Source organism: Sinohyriopsis cumingii, chromosome 11 (assembly GCF_028554795.1).
Source record: "Sinohyriopsis cumingii isolate HCF-2022 chromosome 11, ASM2855479v2, whole genome shotgun sequence".
In the NCBI taxonomy this organism is placed as follows: domain Eukaryota; kingdom Metazoa; phylum Mollusca; class Bivalvia; order Unionida; family Unionidae; genus Sinohyriopsis; species Sinohyriopsis cumingii.
The window spans coordinates 27,868,104-27,874,834 of record NC_142971.1 but is presented as its reverse complement, the minus strand read 5'-3'; positions in this window follow the sequence as shown (position 1 = coordinate 27,874,834).

Below are 6,731 nucleotides of genomic sequence, written 5' to 3'. Positions count from 1 at the left end.
TATGCTATCTACAATAGCAGAGGCAGAAGATTTAATGAGTCGTGGACCAATCTGATCAAGTCCTGTAGCTTTCTTGGTATCAAGTTCACTGAGACATTTTTTAACAAAGTGTTTTGATAAGGTGGGATAGAGAAACATACCTCCTTAGAGATTTTGCTGCTACAGGACATTTTCAGTTCATTAAAGTTGTTTTCTATCACTGGTTATTTTAACTTTGTGATAATGTTGGTGAAAAAATCATTGAACACATTTGCAATGTCAGTGTCATCAGTGACTATGATGTCATTTACCAGAAGTGAGTGAATTTTATTTGTCTTATCTTTGTGTGTTCCTCCAGTGAGTTCACTGAAGACTTTCCAAATGGAGTTTGTGTTGCTCTTTTTGTTTTCAAGCAATGATTGATAATAAGTTTTTTAGGTTTTTTAATCATACTTGTTATTTTATTTCTCCATACTTTATATTGTGCATGGTTTCCCATAGCCTTGAATTGGTTTCGTGTTTTCATAGCATCAAGGATTTCAGTAGTAAGCCAATTAGTTGAATTTCAGTCTTTACTTGATGTACTTTCAGTGGTGCATGCTTAGAGAATACATCCATGAATAAGTCAGTCCACACCCTCAGAGCTTCATCTATTCATCCAAATTTTGGATCATATTCCATGGAACTTTAGATAGGTCATTGAGAAAATGTTCTTCATTAAAATTTTTGAACAATCTGTAAGTGATCGTTTTGTGTGTATTTTTTTAAAATTTTCTTGCATTTAACCTTTCTTGTCAAAAAAGTAGGATAGTGGTCACTAAGATCAACATTTGGTACATTAACACAAGCCACATTGTCTGGTAGGTTGGTAAAAATGTGATCAATAAGAGTGCTCAATTTTTCTGTTACCCTTGTAGGCTCATTTACCAGCTGGTCTAGGCCTAATGATTCAATAAATTCCATCCAGCTGTGGGGCCCCAAGTGGCAGAGTGATCTAAAGCGCTTTCCGTTATGGATCACTGCCATCTCACCTCTGTCTGCATGGGTTCGAATCTCGGATTCAGCCAATGTGGGTATGTGAGAAAGCTTGCCAGTAGCTTCTTGTGTGTCGGTGGTTCTTCCCAGGGTTTTCCCCCGGGTTCTTCCTCTGCCATTGATACTAGCCGCCATGTATAGCCTATCGTGTGCTGAAAAATGGCATTAAACCCTACAACAACAACAACAACAATCCAATTGTTCCTTATTTGAGTATTAAGAAGGTTCTTATTTATATCTCCGAGTATATATGTTTCTTTCTCTTGTGCTTGAACATTTTCCATTTGTTTCAAAAAGTTATGATTCCAAATTGCTTTGGAGGAAGGTGGCCTATAAATGAAACCAACTAGGAATGATTTTGCATTATTGTGAAAAATTTCCACCCAAATACTCTCAATTAAATGTGACCCCAGGTCAAGTCGCCTTTCTGAATTTACATCTTCCCCAATGTATACAACAAGACACCCCACCCCGCGCTGTCTCTCTGTCACTACGTAATGGTTTATTGTAGCCTTGACAGTGAAATAGATCATCATTGTGGTTAGCATTTAATTTGGTTTCAGTGAGTTCTAAAACATGTATATTATTTTCCTTGGAAGACAACGTTAACTTAATCTGGTCTATTTTTCCCACTATACCTTGTACATTTAAGTGACCTATGTTAAAACCTTTTGTATTTAGTTTCATATCAATTATATGTATGTTAACATGCAATGGGGTACTCACTGAGATTGCCTCCATACTACTTTTATCATTCTTACATCCTATTTCTATATTTAAATGTTCATATATATTAGTATCTTCAAAGTCACAATATTACAAACCCTAAAAATCCATTAACTTTTGCATCTACAATAGTGTCCATTGAATAGTTAGAGTCAAGAGTTTCACTTGAGGTACATTTAGATTTGTTGTAAATGAAGCATTGGCATTCTCCTCTTTGCCAGCTTCCTAAAATGTATACTGCATTGAAGGACAAATTCTTTGTTTGTGTCCATATTTATGGCATCTGAAGTACTCAATCTGTTTGCCATGATGGCATACCTGTGTCATGTGCCCAGTTTCTCCACAGTAGAGACAGTACTCTTCATTATAGTGCCTGAAAATGGGGGCATACATGTTAATATTTTTCGGTAGTTGAGAGGTTCGTTTTCTGCTTAAATGAATTTTGTCTCTGTGGTAGAGACTTAGGTTGACATCCTGGTTCTGAAGAAAGAAAGATGTGTATTGTGGAATGTACTGTAGGTTGAAGTCTTCAAGTTGTAGGTTGAAGTATCAGATCATTGATTTCTTTCGCCTTGGTGTCCATATGAGGAGGTAGTCCTGATATCATTATTTTACATGTATTTGGGCTGCATTACCTAGCAGCATACAGTAAACTTTCAAAATCTGTTCTGATTTGATTTAGTGACCTTCCCTCACAGGCATCATTTCCACCTACTAAAATAATAATTTGGTTGTATTTGGTTAGGTCACTGGTCATTATTCTGTCCATTATGTTGTTGATTTTTGCACCTCTTAGAGTTGGTGCATCTGTTTTAAAAGTCTCCTCTGTATTATACTTTTCAATACATGTATTGAGGAGCCAATTATTAGAGTCCTATCTTTTCTGTCTTGTGATGTCATGTGTTGGACTCTGGATTGTATTTCAGACACATATCTTGGAGGAAGGTGTGCTTAAATTGGTGTTTCAGTTGTATGAACTACTCAAGTTGATTTTGACACATTTGTCTGAGCACTGGGAAATGCAGTTGTTGGTGAAGGCAACATACTTGTCTGAGCTGAGGGCCATGGGTGTACACTTATTGCTGTTGTTGGTGTGACACATGACTGAGAGGGGGATACTGTTGTTTGCAATGCAGGATTACTTTAGGTATCAGTTTTCATTTGCATGGTCATTTTACATTTTCTCTTGGCTGGCATTGGGATTGTCTGTGTCTGAGCATCTGACACTGTTGATATTTGGGAGTCTGTCTGAATTGCTATTTCACACGAGGTTACTTGCTCATTAATCCTTCCCTATGCTGACTTAATAGCATGTAAATGTAGTTTTAATTCTTCAGTTTGGGCCTCTTTTTCCTAATTGTTTTTTGATGTACACATGAAGAAATCATTAAGGTTTAAGCCATCACTGCTGTGGTCATGATTTATGGAGCATGTAATTGCCTGACACTCTGGAGGGGTGTTAATTTTATTGCCTGAGTCATTTAGGTCAAAGACTTTAGGAGCTGTTTCATGTTTGGTATTACATCTAGTTACTGGTGTAGATGTCAGCAATTATAACTGCCTTTTGCATGGGCATTCTCATCCTGTCTACATTTACAGATAATGTGATCTAACCATGTGAAACTGTTCACCCCAAGTATATGTAAGACACATGTTTTATACAATGTAGCTGTCACAGTGTTTTTCTCTTGTGTTCTGTAGATTATACCATTTTGTACACTTGAACTGCATGAAGTCATGCAAGGTTCTGAATCCAATATCTGTTTTACAGACTCAAACGTTTGTGGATCTATATGCACAGTGATACTGTATTTATTATGTTTGAACCTCAGGAATTCTGGATAAATGTCAACCATATTGGATAACTCCAAATCATCATCTGCGCCATTGTTTTAATTTTCACTCTGAACATGACTTTCCTGCATGGGATTATCTGTGTGGCTCTGATCTTCAGGTATATCAAACATACTAAAGCCAGAGAATGATGCAGAAAAAGTTGAGCTGAGTGTGTTGAATAAGGAACCTACAAGGCTGGTATTAAAATAAGTTTCCATGATTCTGATATTTTTAGCTTGTTCATAACAGTGATAGAAAGTATATGAAATCCTTATATATGACTAGCACATTTCCATGAACTTTTGAATGAAACTTGCATAATGTGTTTGAGTTGGTATCAACTGAAGTTCAGATATGATAGATGTAGTTCTATTTCAAGTACATCCACTTCTTGGATAACCTAAAATCCTTTGTTTTGACAGGTTTCCAAAGTCACTTGAATAAATGAAAACATGCACATTAAGTTTCACTTGCACTAACTTAATTTTGTCATAAATCCACAGTATAAATTATGGCAATAGGTATTAGCATATTTAACACCAGTTTTTACACCAAGTTCATTGAACTGAGTAGAGCTGTGTTAAGACCGTATGTTTAATTATTCATTCAGGAAACACATGGTTTAAAATCAGAAATATTCAATTCTATGTCAACTTTAATAAAAACATTTGTCCACCACATTGATAATTCCTGCAAGAGTATATATCATTTAGTAAAGTCTTACTGTCAGCCATGCTAACAGCTTCAAGGGAAGCCAAGTTTCATGAAATGAAAGAGCCATAACTGTGTACTAAATGACTTCAAGACTTGGCTTCTTCCAGATAGGCGAATTCTATATGGTAAAAGTAAGTGTAGATTAGCAATTGGAAACATACACACCTTAACAATAAACATTCCACAGTAAACACTGGTCATATGGACTTTGCCAGGGTTTTTATAAAGCACTGTAGATTTTATATAGTTAGACAAATTCACTTATTTTAAGTAACCTTTATACCAATGAAAGGTCAAACATTGCTTGAGCAATTTAAATGAAACAGAATAAAAGATTATCCTGATTCATTGAATAGAATCTCATCATAAAACAGGCAATGTATAGTGAAGTTTTTATTTTCACTGTTTTGCAAACATGTTTGTTGTAATTCATTGTTTATTTAACTGCTGATTACACGTGTTTATAATCCAACAATGCCTGTGTCTTCCGCCTCAGTGAATATGACCTGGTCATGGTCAGTATAATTCTGAGTCAAATCAAAATCAAATGATAATAATTGTGTTTTATAGATGGAAAATAGATTATACACTGTCATATGGTAAAGTGTGATGCATTTATGGAGTTTATAATTTTTCATAATAAATGTAAGAATTTTTCGCATGAGTTGATACTTGGTCACAAGACTATGAATAAATATATTGTAATCCTAAATTTAGCCATTTGGCAGAACATTTTGTTCCCTTGTATTTAAAGCCATCAAAGACTGAACATTTTTAGTCAAAATGCCAGCAGAATTTGATATTTAGGCACATGTACTTGCCAGTTCCATCTAAATATAATGACTGCCTGCTGTCTTGTCAGATGCAGGATAGTTAAAGGATCCTGATTTTGATTTAATTCTTTTGCTCATCAAGTTCTGTGACTACAAGATCAGTCTCTCTTTAAATCTGTTGAGCATGAGACTAATGTCTGAAAACTTTAGCATTATGTTACTTTAATTTAATCCAACTAAATACCTGTATTTGTTTATTTGAAAGATGCTGTCATCTTATTATCAGAGTGACATATTACATCACCTAATGAAATTGCTTATTGGAATTCTGAGAAAGCTTTGTCCTGGCATTGTAAAGAATATTTTTTACCAGACCCTCACATTGCAGAAATTGATATATTTGTGATCAGATAGCTCAGAGATCTCATCAAGTCAATCAAAAGGTCTGACTGAACAAGAATATATTGGTGGTGGTATTGTCTTTGAGATTGTTATCAATTTGTCATATCAGGTCTTTTTATTTATTACTGTATGTAGCTATGAAACTTGGTTGGTGCCCTCATCAACAGAAGTTTGGTTTGTGACCATTAAAATGTCACAGTAACTACATTTTCATCCAATGATTTTTACCTGAAACTTATGGATACAACTATTTCATCACCCTATTTGCTACCATAGGTAGGTCAAAGTGCCTGTATTTTGTACTCCAGTGAACATGTTAGGCTTTTTAATCATTCACCAGGTAAGCAGGCAAGATGCAGCATTTCCCTAAATATTTACTTTAATGGCTTTAATATGTTTATTTGTTTTGAAGAAAATGTGAAATAATCTATAAATAAAAAGTATATAATTCATTGTTTTATTGTATTTTATTATAGTCTAGGATCATTACAAATACACAGCTTCTTCTTCTTCTTGTGGGGTTTAATGCCATTTTTCAGTACACGATAGGCTGTACATGGTGGCTAGTATTAATGGTGGAAGAAGAACCCGGGAAATCCCCGGAATGAACCACCGACCCTCGAGAAGCTACTTGCAAGCTTTCTCACATACCTACATTGGCCAAATCCAAGACTCGAACCCATACAGACAGAGGTGAGATGGCAGTGATCCATAATGGAGAGCACTTTAGACCACTCAGGGCCCCTCACAGCGTGTAATATAACAATTAATCTATCTGAATTCATATGTAGCCTGATCTAACTTATTTAAGAATAGGGTATTAAGCACATATTGCCCAAAACTTATTTTCTGTCAAACTCTTGTGCTCTAAATTAACAACAGTTCCAGTGAATAACCTGTTGGCTGGGTGCCACCTGCAAATCAGCACATGCTGAATTTTAAATAAAATATGACGCAGAATGGCTTATTTTATCTGTACAAGTTGCTCTTCCCATCTCCAGCTATCAAGATTAAGGACTTCTAAATTTAAACATTCTGTATATTATTAAAGTTTCATTCAAATTACTAATAGTCTGAATAAAAATTGTGGTTCTTTATGAATTACAGGAAACAGCTTTTTACTATACCACTACTGTTTCATTATTCAAACAAACACAACAATGTAACAATTTATAATTTAAAAAATAAACTTTGGTAAAAATGTAAAACTTAAATACACTAATATCCTTTGAATTACACAAAATAAAGACTGTTCTCAATTGAATG